This window comes from Triturus cristatus, chromosome 5_2 (assembly GCF_964204655.1).
Source record: "Triturus cristatus chromosome 5_2, aTriCri1.1, whole genome shotgun sequence".
In the NCBI taxonomy this organism is placed as follows: domain Eukaryota; kingdom Metazoa; phylum Chordata; class Amphibia; order Caudata; family Salamandridae; genus Triturus; species Triturus cristatus.
Window position 1 is genome coordinate 570,304,524 of NC_140588.1, and position 16,149 is coordinate 570,320,672.

Below are 16,149 nucleotides of genomic sequence, written 5' to 3' on the forward strand. Positions count from 1 at the left end.
CCGCAATCTCGTGGGGAAAGATGTCAGCAAGATGATCAAGGAAATTCCCGCTGCAGATGCAGGAACATACGCCAAAGTTCGTGAAGCCCTGGATAAAAAATTCATACACAAGAAGAATGTGGACTATGAGAGGTATGTGTTCCAGCGGGCGCGACAAGAGAAAGATGAGATAATGGGCGCCTACATTACGCGACTTCGGCGGCTAGCGCGTCACTGCGATTTCGAATCGTTCTCAACGGATGATGCCATACGCTTGCGCGTAATCGACGGCTGTCAGTCGGAGACCCTTCGACGAAAACTGCTAAAGAAGACTCACACCCTGGACGAAATCGAAGAACTAACAAGAGTGCACGACCAGGCCGAGGAACATGCCAAGTCCATGGAGTCAGGGTGCACGGAGCGCAAGGAGCTTGCATGCCAAGTGCGCACTAGTCGTCCCCGCCGGGGGTCGAAAGAGCGCGAGCGACATGCCCGACCATCTTCGCGCCGCCGCTACCCAGAACATCGGCGACCTGACTCGGGGAGGAGGAGCAAGCAACATGATCACGCAAAGATATCGGCTGCGAGACGGTGCTACAGATGTGGATATGACTTTCCACACAGCGGGACATGCCCGGCCATGGGGCAACAGTGCCGCAAGTGCGGCCGGAGTCATCACTTTGAAGCTATGTGCGGGGAATACCGCCGTGAGAAAGACAAAGACAAGACCGCGCCTGAGTCATCGAGAAGAGACACCCGCCGGCACCATGTACGAGCAGTGCATGTCCGCCAGAAATCATCATCAAGGTCCTCCCATTCCAGAAGGGAGTCGCGGTCGTCCAGGTGGTCAAGGAGATCTCCATCTCGTGAATCAGGGTCATCTTCAGATGAACAAGAGTATTCGGTGGAGTACGCGAACATGATCGTTGACCCGGACCAACTCAAAAAATACCCCCGTTTGGACATCAGTGTTGGTGGCCACAACACGAAGTTCGTGATGGACAGCGGGGCGTCACTGAACTACATCCCAGTGACTGAATACAGGAAGATGAACCCTCGCCCCCGACTGAACCCTGCGCACGTCCGTGTCTACACCTGGATGTCCAGAGAACCACTTCCGTGTGTTGGAAAATTCCCGACTGTACTGAGGCACCAAACGACATCGGTCCCAGTGGTGATGCATGTCATCGAGGGGCCGGAAGCGGACTGTCTCCTCAGCCTACCGACGGCCGAACGGCTAAGACTGGTTGAAATTCTCTATCGCGTCACCGATGACGGTGACACCGTCCGCAAGTTCCCAAAACTGTTCACAGGACTCGGAAAAATGAATAGGGGCCAGATCCGCTTGCATATCGATGAACAGGTTAGACCGGTTGCCCAGCATCCCGAAAGGTTCCTTTTCACCTTCAGCAGGCTGTAGAAGATGAACTGCAAGACCTCCTGACAGCCGACATCATCGAGCGTACAGAGGGCCCCACGCCGTGGGTATCGCCAGTGGTGATCGTCCCGAAGAAAGGAACTCCAGGGAAAGTCCGACTCTGTGTGGATATGAGCATGCCCAACACAGCTATCGAGAGAGAACGCCACCCAGGACCCCATCTGAGTGACATGATAGCCGCACTAAATGGTGCGCGCGTGTTTTCCAAACTCGACCTCAACAAAGGGTACCATCAACTGGAACTCCATGAAGACTCTCGGTACATCACAACGTTCACGACGCACCTGGGGCTGTTCCGGTATAAAAGGCTGAATTTTGGTATATCATCAGCTGCCGAGATATTCCAAGAAGCCATCCGGCAGACTATCCATCACATCCCCAACACACTGAATTACAGTGATGACATCCTAGTGTATGGGGCGAACATTCAAGCTCATGACACAGCCCTCGACAGAGTCTGCCACGCGCTCTTGGACGCAAACTTAACTCTCAACAAAGAGAAGTGCGAATTCCATCAAGAAAAGCTGAAATTCTTCGGGCACGTCTTCTCTGGTGCAGGGATGAAGCCGGACCCGGACAAAGTGAGCTCGCTGAATGACACCAAGAGTCCACGGGATGTCAGCGACGTGCGGTCCTTCCTAGGGATGGCGAGCTACTGCTCACGGTACATCGAAGACTACGCCACTCTCAGCCACCCCCTCCGGAGACTGACCAAACAAGGCCAGGCATTTGAGTGGACTCCGGAGTGCGAGCGAGCATTTCGGAACATCAAACAAGCGGTGGGAAAAGCCGACAGTCTGGCGTACTTCAGCCCGGACCGGAAAACTGAGATCACAGTGGACGCCAGCCCCGTCGGTCTAGGTGCTATCCTGGCCCAATACGATAAGGACACTGACCAGCGTCACATAGTGGCCCATGCCAGCCGAAGTCTCTCCGACACGGAGAAGGCCTACTCCCAACCCGAGAAAGAGAGCCTCGCGGTAGTATGGGCCTGCGAACACTTTCACGTGTTCATATATGGAAAACACTTCACCATGGTGACAGACCACCAAGCGCTCGTCACCATCTTTGGGAACCCGCGCTCCAAAATGCCACCCTGCATCGAACGATGGGGACTACGTCTGCAAGAATATACTTTCACCATTGTCCACAAACCAGGGAAGTCGGCCAACCCAGCCGATTACATGTCAAGGGCACCCCGAAGCTACCCAACGTCCCACTCCGTCCGTAGCTGAGAAGTACATCCACTTCGTAGTGGCCCAGGCACGGCCGCCGGCTGTTCCCCTGGAAGCCATCCAACAAGCCACCTCGCAGGATGAGCTGCTACAAAGGGTGATTCACCGGGTACAAACACATCGGTGGAGACAGGACGATACACCTGAGGAGAGTGACCCAGAGAAGTGCCAAGAGCTGCAGGCATTTAAGAATGTGAGCGAGGAACTATCCGTCACAGCGGAAGGACTGCTCCTGAGAGACCACCGGATTGTCATCCCACAGCACCTGCGCCAAGGAGTCATCAACCTGGCCCATGAAAGCCATCGAGGCGTGGTTGCGACCAAGAGAGCCCTTCGTGAACTTGTCTGGTTCCCGTTTCTTGACGAAATGGTAGAACGTACCCTCAAAGACTGTCCGCAGTGCCAAGTGGTGGGGCGCGGTGATCCTCCAGCCCCGCTCCAAATGACACCATTACCATCGGGAGTGTGGCAGGAACTAGCCATGGACTTCTACGGCCCAATGCAGTCGGGCAAGTACGTGCTGGTGGTTGTTGATGAGTACTCGAGATTCCCCATCGCCCGATTCGTCCCTTCCACCGGAGCAACTGCCACGCTTGCCGTCCTTGACGAGGTGTTTGCAGCTTGGGGAGTACCCAAGGTAGTGAAGACGGACAATGGCCTGCCGTTCAATGGGCAAGAGTTCAGTGACTTCATGAAACTAATGGATATCCGACACCGGAGAATAACACCGCTATGGCCTCAGGCTAACGGCACTGTTGAAAGATTCATGGCCACTCTCAAGAGAACATTCCAGCAGGCCGTGCTTGATAGAAGAGACATGCAAACAGCCCTCAATGACGTGCTCCAATCATACCGAACGACACCGCATGCCACCACAGGCAAATGCCCAGCGACGCTCATGCTGGGGCGTCCTATTCGGACACGAATACCCACCTGGGAAGGAGAATTACGACCCGTGTCCCCAGGTCGCATCCATCAAGAAATGGCGACCACTGACCGGGCTCGCAAAGAGGGCATGAAAACGTATGCTGATGGTCGGAGGCGAGCCCGATCGCTCTCCTTCCGAGAGGGAGACTGTGTGGTGGTTAAGCAGGAGCAATGTAAGAAAACGGACAGCAGGTTTCGAGCAGAGCCTCTGACAGTCACCCGTCAAAAGGGAACCATGCTGACGGCAGAATCAGACAGTAGGCGCATCACTCGAAATGTGTCTCATTTTCAAAGATGTAGCTCGGCTCTGCAGGATGCGCTAGAGTCACGACTCCAGCCTCCGAGAACTGAACAGACTGAACTACGAGGTGAGACTGCTACTGGCCCGGAGGAAAGAAGCGAAGGCAACCCTACTGCGGTACCAGAAGGCCGGTCTCTCAGACCACGACAGACAATCCGCCAGCCACGTCGGCTGATTGAAGAGATGTAAATATTTTGCGAGTTTGTTCTGTTAACAAAGGGGGAGATGTACTGGTGTGCGGTCTAGTAGTGGGGAGGGCAGAGCGTAGGTGGAGCGAGGGAAGAGGAGGTGCTAGGAAAGGGAAACGGGGCAGTTAGAGTAGGGACACTGAAGGTAGAGGATAAGAATAAAGAAGCCTCCCTGAACCTACCGTGTCTGTCGTTATTGAAGGGTGACGCAGGGGGACACGACACTAGGGTATGGGGTTGTGGACGTCTTGTTGGGCGGTACCCTGCCTGTGGTGAACAGGTTCAGACGCTCGCATGGCCGCCATCCTAATCACGCCCAATGAGTACTTCAGGCGCACCTTGAAATGTTAAAATGCAAGTATGGGGGGGTGTGCCTTGGGCAGCCAACATGGCGGACGTGTTCTAGGACGGCTCCTTCCAGCCCGCCATATATCCGTCGACAATCCTGACATCCCGGTACTCTTGAAGCAGTAATTGATGTTGCTGAGGCACGGTACCCGGTTCCCTCCTGGTTGGTTAAGCTGGGGGCCAGGGAGCCGTGGTGGAGCTGCAATCCCGCCGTAACCAGGGAGAGGCCTCGTGGTGTGAAGAAGGCCCCGGGAGTGGCGAGCTGTGTCCCTGCTGCAGGCTAAGGGCGGACGGGAGAGCCCGGTGTAGCGATGAGCGCGCTTGGCGGCGGAGTTCAGATTGGCCCTGCGGGGGGGGGTTTGGCCTCCGCTTGAGCTGTAGCACACTGAGAGAGGGGATTGGAGTGTTCCGGTGGATGGGTCAAGCCGCGGTGGTAAGGAGGCGCGTATGCGGAGGGAGAGGCGGCTGCTCCTGGGCCTTTGCGAGACCTATGGCGCTGGAGGGAGGAGGCGGTCGGCGACTGGGGCGGCTGGCCTCCTGGTGGCAGTGTCCCATAACTCGGGTGAAGCGGGGGGATCGGCGGCGCAGTCGGGCCGCATGGGGACAGCCGGTGGCCTAGTGGACTGCTTCGCTTCTGGCCCTGTGTCTCCCCCTCCACTGTATGCGGTACAGATAGGAATCAGCGTCTGGATCGGGCCGCGCGATGGGACCGACGACACTTCTGGCATACCGGCATATGTGACACAGTCGTAGTCGTGGCTGCAGCGTGGTGTCCGGTCCCCTGCGGATTGGTGCAGTCAAGGAGCGGGGAGCCGCGCTGGAGTAGTAATTCCGCTGCAGAAAGGGAGAGGCCTAGCGGAGCGAAGAAGGCCCCGGGAGTGATGGGCTGTGTCCCTGCTGCAGGCTGAGGGCGGACCGGGGAGCTCCGCCCGGCTGGCGGGCGCGCCCGGCGGCAGAGTGGTCCTGCGGTGGGAGGCTTGCCCCCCGGTCGAGCTGTGAAGCCCTGAGTGAGAGTGTCCGGGGGTTCCGGCGGCCGGACCGGGCCACGGCGGTGAGGAGGAGCGTCTGTGAGTGGCGAGGCGGCAGATCCTGGGCCTTTGTGGGGCCTGAGGCACTTGAGAGTGGAGGCGGCCAGCGACAGGAGCGGCAGATCTGCCAGTTGCAGTCCCCCATAACTCTGGTGCAGCGGGGGTCTGGCGGCGCAGTCGGGCCGCTTGGGGGCAGCCGGGGGCCTGGTGGGCAGCCTCACCCATGATTCCGGGATGATAGTGGTGGTTGGACCCTGGTTTCTTCCCCCCCACCCCCCTCCTGTTGGCGGTACAGACGGGGATCGGCGGCCGGATCGGGCTGCGTGGGGAGATCTGCCACAATCGAGACTGGTACCTTTGGGCCCCTCCCTTGGACGTGCTAGGGTCTGTGTACTGTGTGGGGGCACGCCCCCAATCAGGATTGAGTCGTAGGAGACAGGGTCGGGCTGCTAGGGGAGCCAGTCGCCGCCTGTGTAAAGAACAGTAGGCGGTGTGAGGGGGTGAGCTCCGTCCATTGACCGATCGTTACGGCGGCGGGTGAGGTGGGGTTTGTTGTCCCCCGCACCTAGGGTGCTCAGAGGGTCAAGGGTGGACTCCGGGGTCGACCAGGGCGAGATCGGCGGCTGGATCGAGCCACGGGATCAGGCCACGGGATCAGGCCACGGAATCTACTTTCCTCTGGGGTTATACATCGTGCGGGTGGGGGCAGGCCAGTCGTCGTAGCGCACAGCACCAACATGACCAGAGACAAGGGTAGCGGTGGCCCGGCCAGGCAGGGGCCTATAGATAAATTTACTGGTCCGGAGCCTCTGGGGGCCAACCAGGAGCAGGGCCGGACAATGCAGCCCTGATGTCTGCCATTACCCAGAGACATGCTGTATGCGAAAATAGGGGCAGTCGGAGCGGACGTTACACTGCTGCGGCAGGATCTACGCAATGCGGTGTCCCGAATTACAGAGGCTGAGACGTGTATTTCTGGGGTGGAAGATGATGTGGCGGAGCTGAAACGAAAGGTAGCAGCGATGGTGACCGTCCAAACGGGCCTCACGCTCCGAGCAGAAGATGTGGAAGGACGGGCCCGATGCAACAATCTCCGATTTGTTGGCTTTCCGGAGGGCTGTGAAGAAGGAAACACGGAACGCTTTCTTACGACCTGGCTGGAGGGTTGGCTCCCCCCTCTCCCCCCTGACGCGATGTCCAGATGTTTTGTGGTGGAGCGGGCTCATCGGGCTCTCTTGCAGAAGCCTCCGGTGGGGGCTCGCCCCCGGCCTGTCATCGTCAAACTCTTGAATTATTTGGACAGAGATGCTATCCTGAAGCAGGCTAGGGCCAAAGAACCCCTGATGTTCCATAATTCTCGAATCTTGATATTCCCTGATTATACGCGACAGGTCCAGCAGCAACGTCAGTCATTTATGGCCGCCAAGGCCCGGCTGCGAGAGCTTAAACTTCCCTATGCCCTGCTCTTTCCGGCCCGTCTCCGAGTGGTCTTTCGATCCCATACACACTTCTTTGATACTCCGGAGGAGGTGTTTAGATGGACGGACGAAACGGTGTGGGTGAGGCCTCACACGCCACCGGGCCTGTAATCGGACTCGTCTTTGGGGATGTGGCACGGGGGGTCCTCGGGGCTGGCAGGAGAAAGGGGACAGACGATCGAGGTCCAGGCTGCGCTCGCAGTCTGGTGGTGTCGTTGGTTGAGGGGGGCCGGCCCCTGGGGATCAGACATTGGATCCTTAGCTGAGGATACAGGTGCTGCGCTGAGAAACGTCAACCACGGATAACCGGGATGTCCTGTACTGGGCTTGACCTATCGTCTGCTGTGAGCTGGTGGGAACCTTGCCCGGAAGCTATGGGCTGCAAACTGGGGATTAATTGGTTGGGGTGGTCCACATCCCCCCGTTGGGGGGTGGGGGTCCGCCTCGCCGCAACAGATACTTCAAGGGTTTTTTTGAGGTATGGGGTGGGGGGTTTGTTGGGGAAGGGTTGTTGCTGGTTACAGGTCGCACGTCCATTACAGGTCCACTGCAGGTTGTACACAGGCCTCTGAAGCTCCATGATAGTCTGGAATAGTGATGCAACCCCTTATGGTTGAGATGTCTGATGGGGGGCAGGGGACACAGGGGAGTCTCTGTATCCTGAGTTGGAACGTGCAAGGGGTTCTGGACAAGATTAAGCGGGGGGCCATACTCTATCACGCGAAGCAGGTGAAGGCAGATATTCTTCTGTTACAAGAGATCCACCTCATGGGCACAAAGGCCCTGTGCCTGCAGCGATATGGGTTCCAACAGGTTTTTCATGCTGGCTTTCTGCGAGGGTCCCGGGGCGTGGCTATCCTGATACACCATAGGGTACCTTATACGCACGAGCAGCAGTGGATTGATGGGCAGGGCCGTTACCTGTTTATCCGGGGTAGGGTTGGGGAGGATCCGTTGATTTTAGGTAGTGTATATGCCCCTCCCCCGTTGCAGTGGAATTTAATTGAGCGGCTACAATCTTTGTGGGTCGACATGCCAGATGTAATGTCTGTGGTGGGTGGAGACTGGAATGATGTAATGAAGACAAGTATGGACAGGACAGGGGGTGTGGAGGGTCGTAGGGGAGATCTCCCAACTAAATTGCACTCTCTGGTGATGGGGCTGGACTGGGTGGGTACCTGGCGGTGGGCCCATGGCGCAGCTCGGGAGTATACGTACGTATCGGAAGTTCATCACTCATTCTCTAGATTGGACTACCTTTTTGTCCCCCGGGCGATGGCTGGGAGGGTGGTGGTGGCGACGATTTTGCCACGGGGGCTCTCGGATTACTCCCCAGTGCTCATAAAACTAGAGACAGGCAAGGGAAAGCGTCCGTTTCGATGGCGTCTGGCGGTATGGAATCTCCAGAAGGCGGAATATGCAGCACATATGGGCGATGCCATAGCGCAGTACCTGACGGCGAATGTGGGATCCGTACCTAGTGCGTCCATGTTGTGGGAGGTGTTGAAGCCCACGCTGAGTGGGGTGGACATCTCTTGGTGCGCAGTGGCTCGCCGGAAGTAGAGGGAGAAGCTGACCCGCGCTGAGGCGAACATAGAGATACTCGAGCAACAGAACCGAGAGTCGGGGAGTGCTCTGGGAGTGCGACTGTTGCTGTGTGCTCAACAGGAGTGCGCAGCTCTGCTGATGGATGAGGCAAGGCAGGTTTGGCTGGTAACACGCAGCAGAGTGTATCAATGGGGGGATAAATCGAGCAAGATGCTGCACCGCCTTTGCCAGGGCATTTTCACGCTCAAGCCCTGGCAGGTATCTTAGACGCCGCGGGGACCCCGATTACCGATCCCCCATCCATTGCAGAAAGTTTTGTTACATACTTTGCGGACCTTTATGCCCCCCAGGAGTGTCTGTCGGCTGATAGGGTTGAGAAATTTATTACAGATCTGCCCCCCAGGGCACTATCGGACGAGCTGCGGGATAAGCTGGAGGCCCCATTGTCAGATGAAGAACTGGGAGTGGCCCTGGGGGAACTTAACCCGGGGAAAGCACCTGGACCTAACGGGTTTCCGAGAGAGTTTTCCCGTCGGTATCACATGCAACTAGCCCCACATTATCGCGCAGTAGTGGAGACACGCATAAGTGGTGGTGTTCCATAAGCCCGGGCGCCCCCCGGAACAACATGCCTCTTATCGCCCCATATCTCTTTTAATTGTGGAGGCCAAGGTCCTGGCGCTGGCCAATCGTCTGTTGCCTCATATCACGTCACTCGTGCTCCCTGATCAGGCGGGCTACCCGGCACAATATTAGAAGGGCGCAGGTGGCGATTGCGGCAATCCAGCGGTTGGGGGAGCCGGTGGCAATACTGTTGGCGGATATGGACAGAGCGTTTGATTCGTTGAGTTGGGTTTACCTGTTTGCTCTGCTTCCTAGACTCAACTTGGGTCCACGTTTTCTTTCTTATGTGAAACTCCTCTATACGGGGTTGACGGAGTCGGTGCGGGTAGCGGGTGCCACCTCCTCCACCTTTGCTATTCAGAGGGGTAGGCGGCAGGGATGCCCCCTTTTGCTGTATCTGTTTGCTCTCGCCATGGAGCCCCTGGCGGCCTGGGTGCGAGTAGACGCCCAGGTACGCGTATTCGAATGGGCCACGGGTCTGTCTGATAGAATAGTGTTATATGCCGATTATGTTCTCTTTTTCCTGACGGCACTTGACAGGACGGGGCCACGGCTTCTGCAGATGATGTGGATCTTTGGGGAAACGTCGGGCTTATATATGAATCCCTGCAAATCTATACTGTGGGTGTTGGGAGGCCCTACGGGGGTGGGCTCGTGGGTGACCGAGGTCCAGGCGGCGGCAGGCGGCTTGAAATATCTGAGGGTGGTACTGTCGGATGTACCGGCGGTGGCCTGGGAGCATAATTTGACACCGGTGTGGGATCGCGTCCTGGTCCTGCATGCCCCTGACACTGTTTGGTCGATCGGCAATCTTCAAGATGGTGGCGCTCCCTCGACTCCTCTATCAGCTGCAGAATCACCCATACCCGATTCCGCCCAGATGGTTCCGGTTGATGAACTCTCTATTGGGACAGTTTCTGTGGGGAGGGGGGACGGTGCGAGTGGCCATACGAACGTGTTTCTTATCTACCTATAGCGGGGGACTGGCATCCCCGGATATCCTCTCGTATTATCAGGCCTCGCACCTGCTGATCCTTAACGAGTGGTGGTATGGAGAGAGGGGAGACCTGGCGTACGCCCTTGAACGTTATCTCATGGGGAATCACTCTACATACAATTTTATACTCGGTGCGGTTGCAGAGTGCGCTGCCTGCAACTACGCGGCGGTGTTCATGGTTTGGAAGCAGGCGCTGCGGCGCATGGGCTGGTGGAACGTCCTAACCTGGGAGACCCCTTTGTGGGACAATGGGCAATTGCCCCAACTGGCATCCCTTCTAGGGTTTCGGGGATGGGATGCCATAGGTATATCCACCCTGGGAGATGTTTTGAGGGGCACGACATTGAAATCATTTCGAGATCTCCAGGAGGAGTTCCATATGCCTCAGGCTCAATTTTATCGTTATTTACAGCTGCGCCATGCACTGTCTCCTAGCCTGCAGGGTCTGGAGTCCATACCGGAATTTAGCCCTGTGGAAGCGAAAGTTTTTATGGGGGACTTACTAGACAAAAAGATTTCGCGTATTTATCGGTCCCCTACACTACAGAAACTCCGGGGTGACTGGGAGGCAAATGTGGATGGGCTGGAGGAGGAGGATTGGAACGGAGACCCTGGCAGCCCCACGGGGGCGGCCATAGCAATGCGTTTACGGCTAGTCCAATTCAAATACCTACATCGGGTTTATTTCACCAGGACACGATTGTGGCGGGCGGGGATGTTCGCCTCCCCGGAGTGTCTTCGCTGTGGACGGTCAGAGGGTACATTTATACACACAGTTTGGCATTGCACATCTTTAGACCGTTTCTGGAGGGGGGTCTTCACTTGTCTCTCAGAGGTTCTGGGGTGGGAGCTTATTCGCACACCAAAGTTGGCGCTACTGCATGTTATGGAGGGGGTGGGGGGAAATATCTATAAACGACACCTCCTACTTCTAGGCCTGACTTTGGCAAAACGAGATATTGCCAAGGCCTGGAAGGCGACGAGGTCCCCCTCCGTGGCGGCCTGGAAAAATGGCCTAGACTTCTGCAGGGGTCTGGAACAGCCCATTTTTGTGGCCAGGGGGTGTCCACGCAAGCACTATTAAATATGGAAGAGATGGGCGGAGTATCGGGGCCTCTGGCTGAAAAACCTGTAATGGAGGAACCTTTGATCTCAGTTTTAGACCGGGGTTCAGCATAGGAGGAGGGGAGAGTAGGAGCACAGGGAGAGGTGAGCCTGGGTTAGGACCAGTGGATTGTTTCCTTGCTACCGCAGATGGGTGGGTATGGATCAGTGCGACCTTTGGGGGAGGAGTGGGCGGAGGGAGTTGGGGTTGTTGGGCAATGTCGTCAAATGCTACTATGTTTTGTATTGTGGTTTATGGGGGGGGAGGAGAAAAAGTCGTTTGCTGTACTGCTTGTCCATGGTATGATTTTGCAGACGACTCTGGAGTGCAGAGCTTTGCGGAATATATGCAAATTGACCAATAAAATATATATATTTTTTAAATGCAAGTATGGGGCCAGTCTGTGGGGGGGATGATTGCTAATTTACTCATCTTATTAGCGTTTATTAAAATATTTTAATTATTTTGATCTGTCCCATTGTAAAACTCTTATTCAGTTAATTTGCTCTTGCTACACTGGCATTATATAATCCACTTATAAACTCATGCCTCACCACTTTTTGAGTTCACCAGCCGCCACTGGAGTCCTATGCAAGCATCCTATTACTCCCATACTGAAGCACAAGACATAAGTGCGCCATGAGCTTTTGAAGCAAAAATGTGATTTCTATATCCCTTATTTTTTCTCGAGTGTCATATGGAGTGGCTGTTTTGTCAAATACCGGAGTGCTCTTAGCTTTTAATTTTGTCAAATAAGCTATCCTTCACTGGGTCTTTATCTTTCGTTTGAGGATTTTTTAAAGAGAGGCGTATGAGAGCAGTTTTTTTAATTAGCACCAACAGGTCTATTTGGAGTCTATTCGCTGATTTGATTCAGTAGGTTGACCAGGGGTTTGGCTTTAGGCTGAAGATCTGTTTGAGAATAGATTTCATGGTATTTGGGGGAGCCTTTATGGTCCTATACTGATATTTTTAAAATGCTCCCATGTTGGACCACATTTGCCCCTCGAGGCCCAGTTCTAATCTGATCATGTAACCTCTTGTGTAGAGTGGGAGTCTACAATTTCTCTTGTGTGCTTGAAGTTGAAATTTGTCAAGTGTTTTGGTGAGTTGTTCCATAAAGGCCTTGTGGCGGTAATTAAGTGCTTATAAAAAGGAGGTCTGGATGACCCTTCTAATTGGCATTGTGGATGGACTCTCTAGAGATGTATTGAGCTGACTTAATCTCATAGTGATCAGCGCTGCCTTGATTTTGAGGTGGCTTAGGTGAGTTTTTGGTCCTCCCTTAGTTGACAGCCACATGCCCAGACAGTTATAGGCGCTTGCCTTTGGATTTTTAGGGGGCCCAAACTCCAGGCAGTGTTTACTTTATTATTAATTCGTCTGAATACAAAGACTTTTGTGTTTGCAACATTGACAGTCATTTTATTTACTTTCATTGTATTTGTGTAAAGCGTTCAGGTCTTTTCAAATCCCCATCCTCGAATGATTCAATAGCAATATATTGTCTGCATATTGTAATAATGTTATCTTGAAAGAGCCTATTTGGTGAATTCACATTTGCGTATTTTAGGGCCGAGAACATACCGGCTGTATACAGGTTAAATAACAGGGGAGCCAAGATGCACCGCTGCTTAAGTCCGCTGTCTGTCATTACTTTCCCTGTTGTGCCAATTTCAGAGAGCTTGTGATTGACTCAGGTCGAAGTTTATAGTGACTTTATTGCCAGTAGCAGGTTGTTTGGGATGCCCCAGTCCTGTAATTTCTGCCACAGGTTGTTCCTGTCCACTGAGTCAAACGCAGATGAGTAATAAATAAAACATGCGTATAAGGGCTGGGATTTGCGACTTAGAGTTTGTTGGATTAAAAAAGATATGGCCACTGATCTTTCAGTTGGAGCGAGGCATAGTTCTTTGCTTCAGTATCCAGCAGGGCAATGGGGTGGTAGTTGTCTGGATCCAGTCTGTCGACCTTCTTAAATATTGAGTGGATGATTCAGCCTCTCCAGTTTTCGGGTATGCGCCCTGTCGTAATACATGTTTGATATAGTGGGAGCAGTATGGAGGTCCATAGACCTATGACTGTCTTAAAAAGTTGGGTTGGGATGCCGTTTGGGCCTGACACTCCCAAAGATCTAATTCTTGACAGGGCACTTGAAATAAGTTTTGCGGTGAAGTTCGAGGCTTTGTTGGGCTCCACTAGATCTGTACAGAGATTCGTATTAAGCGGAGCACCGGATGTTTTAGTTAAGTACATTTCATTTATGTGCTGTATCAATTGTGTTGAAGCTTGGATTGACATGGGAGGTTTGATTTTTAATGTAGCTCCACAGCTCGACGTGGCTGCATTTGACCAGAAGAGAGTATACGTGTAGCCATTCTTTCTCCATTTTTTCTCTCTTGATGTACCAGCCCAGCTATTTGTGGGATTTTAATTGTTACTTCAGTTTTTGGAGTAAGTCAGTTTTGAGTTGTTTGTTATGTGCCTTATTAAGAAATGTCCACGTCTTGGAGCTCTTCTGCTTACTAGCAGTACCTGGACATTTTTGATGACTGGGTATTGCCTTTTGCCTGGGAGTAAAAGTTGGACCTATTTTAGTATGAATGTTGTTAATAATGGTGCCCAAATGTACAAGAAGACTTTGTCCGTTTTGCGTCTGGAAGGTAGCACCACAAGTGGATTTCCAGGATTAGAAATTTTCCACTGGAACTGGGCCCCATTTTATTTGGCAAATTATTTGTTTTGTTTCATCCCACTTTGTCTTCAGGCAGTCATGCTTCATGCATTTTATTTGTAGCTCAGAGAAGAGTTGGAGGTGGTCGCTCAGGTGGAGCAGCGGAACTTTGAACTCCACCAACTGCTCAATGATAGTGGGTGACATGAACATATAGTCTACTGTACTTGCTCCTCTGAAGGTTTTGGGAAACTGAAGGTTTACAGTACTTTGTTCTAGTGTGTGTTGAATGGATTTAAGAGTGTGTCTATTGAGCAAGCTCCTTAGTTGATCAAGCGGTGTTCTTGCAGGAGTGTGTTTAGGAATCAGGGCTCCCAAGTGATGGAAGTTAAAGTCACCGAAGATTATTGTCTCGTGTTTAGGGTGATCACAGAGAATGCCTTCTAGTGAGTCACATAACTGTGTAATCTTTTTGGCCCTACTGAACTGAAGCTGTTAAAATAAAGATTGAGCAATAGAATTCTTGTCTTACAGTTTATAATGTTTGCATCTTCAATTAAGATGACTTGTATCATACAATTTTCAGTTGGGAGTTTTTGACTTTTAGCTAAACTGGTGTAGGCCACCAGAAGTCCTTCCGAATCTACTGTTTGTATTTGCAGAATTATGGATTTCATAGAAGCCTGGTATGGTTATTGGACTTAATGACCAGGCTTCTTGAAAACAGAGTAAGTTGTAGGCTGTAATCAGGAATCCTGCGGGGGGCAAGTAGTCTAGACAGTCCGGCTACATTCCATGAGAGTATATTTAGTTATATGTTGCAGTTAACGTGCTATTTACAGAGGCTAGGAGCATTGTTGTCAGTTGCTGGAGAGGGAGGGAGCTATCCAACTCCAGTATGGTTTGTGCTTATCCTCCGCACATCCCACGGCTACTTTTCTAGTTGGGCCCGCTATGTTTATAACTGTCTTGATATGCTCAGTGTACATGGTGTGGGGGTGGTTTGGGAGTGCCCTACGCCCTTTAAGACATCATAAGTACTTGTGTATGAGCTGCGGGGCTCTTTTGAAGCTTCAGGGGGAACAGATATTTGGGTCTTGTGAGTCTCGTCAGCTCTATCCCCCTGTCTTCAAAAGTGGCTTTATTGCTCATGATTAGTTTTGCCAGTGTGGATAATATCAGTGTGATTATTGTAGACTCCCTACCCTTGAAGCTTTCTGGGGCTGTTTCAAATTCAATGCACAGGATGTCCTTTAAGGTTATGTTGGACAGAATCGGAATGCCTTTGAAGAGATGGAGAGGGTTGGAGCGATTAAGGCTGTTGTGGTTACCCTCTGAGCTGTATTGTGGTGTTAATACCAATTTACTATTGCAGGGTCACAGCAGGTTCCATTATATTGGAGACTGGTGCATGTACTGTTTTCTCTTTCAGATTAGTTTGTGGTGGTGCTTGGTGCCGGTGCCGGATGAATTGGCTGTTTTATTTGAGCTGCCCTTGAATGCTGGTAGTACATCTTTTTGCACCCATGTGTTCTTGTCTGGTAGTAATCTGAGTTCCTGAGTTTGGCAGGTCCTGCACTAGCTGATTTTGTGTGTGTGATAAGATTTGACTGCAATGAGGGTGCTATTGCTAGGCTTTGGTTGTTCGCGGGTCCAACTCCATGGATGGTTGAAAGCAGACTAGAGGTCTGCGTGACAGACAATTGGATTGAATCCCTGTTGCCTGCTATTTTCGTTCCTGTTCCTCGTGGCTTGAAGAGAGGGTACACTTTTATGGTCTTACTGATTTTAAGGTCTGATTTGTTTGAGTAGTCATTGTTCATTTGGTCTTTCGCTGTTTTATTTTTGGCCTTTAATCAGCATTTTTTTGATCTTTTGGAGAGTACCTTTGTCCAGTGGTCTGTAGTTTGATTCGCAGTATCCTCATTTGTGTTTGGGGAGTTTTTATCCTCAGTGCCCGTTGTAGTGGTGGGGGTAAGTGGATTCTCTGTTTGTGGCATTAACGGGGACTCCGATGTGCCTGACACTGGGTCAATATTAATTGTGTCTTGATCTAGTGGGGTGCTTGCCGGGGTCAGTGTTGGAGAGGGTGGCCTTGAACCCTGGTATTTCTCATGATGAAATGCATTTTTCCATTCAGTGATCATAGATTTGAGAACCTCTGGGTGCGTGCATAGTTCTTCTGCTATGTTATGACAGTCACAAGGAGATATTACTTTGACAGTTTGACTCGCGCTTTGCACATGTTTCTCCATACTGATGAATCTGGCCTTCATGTT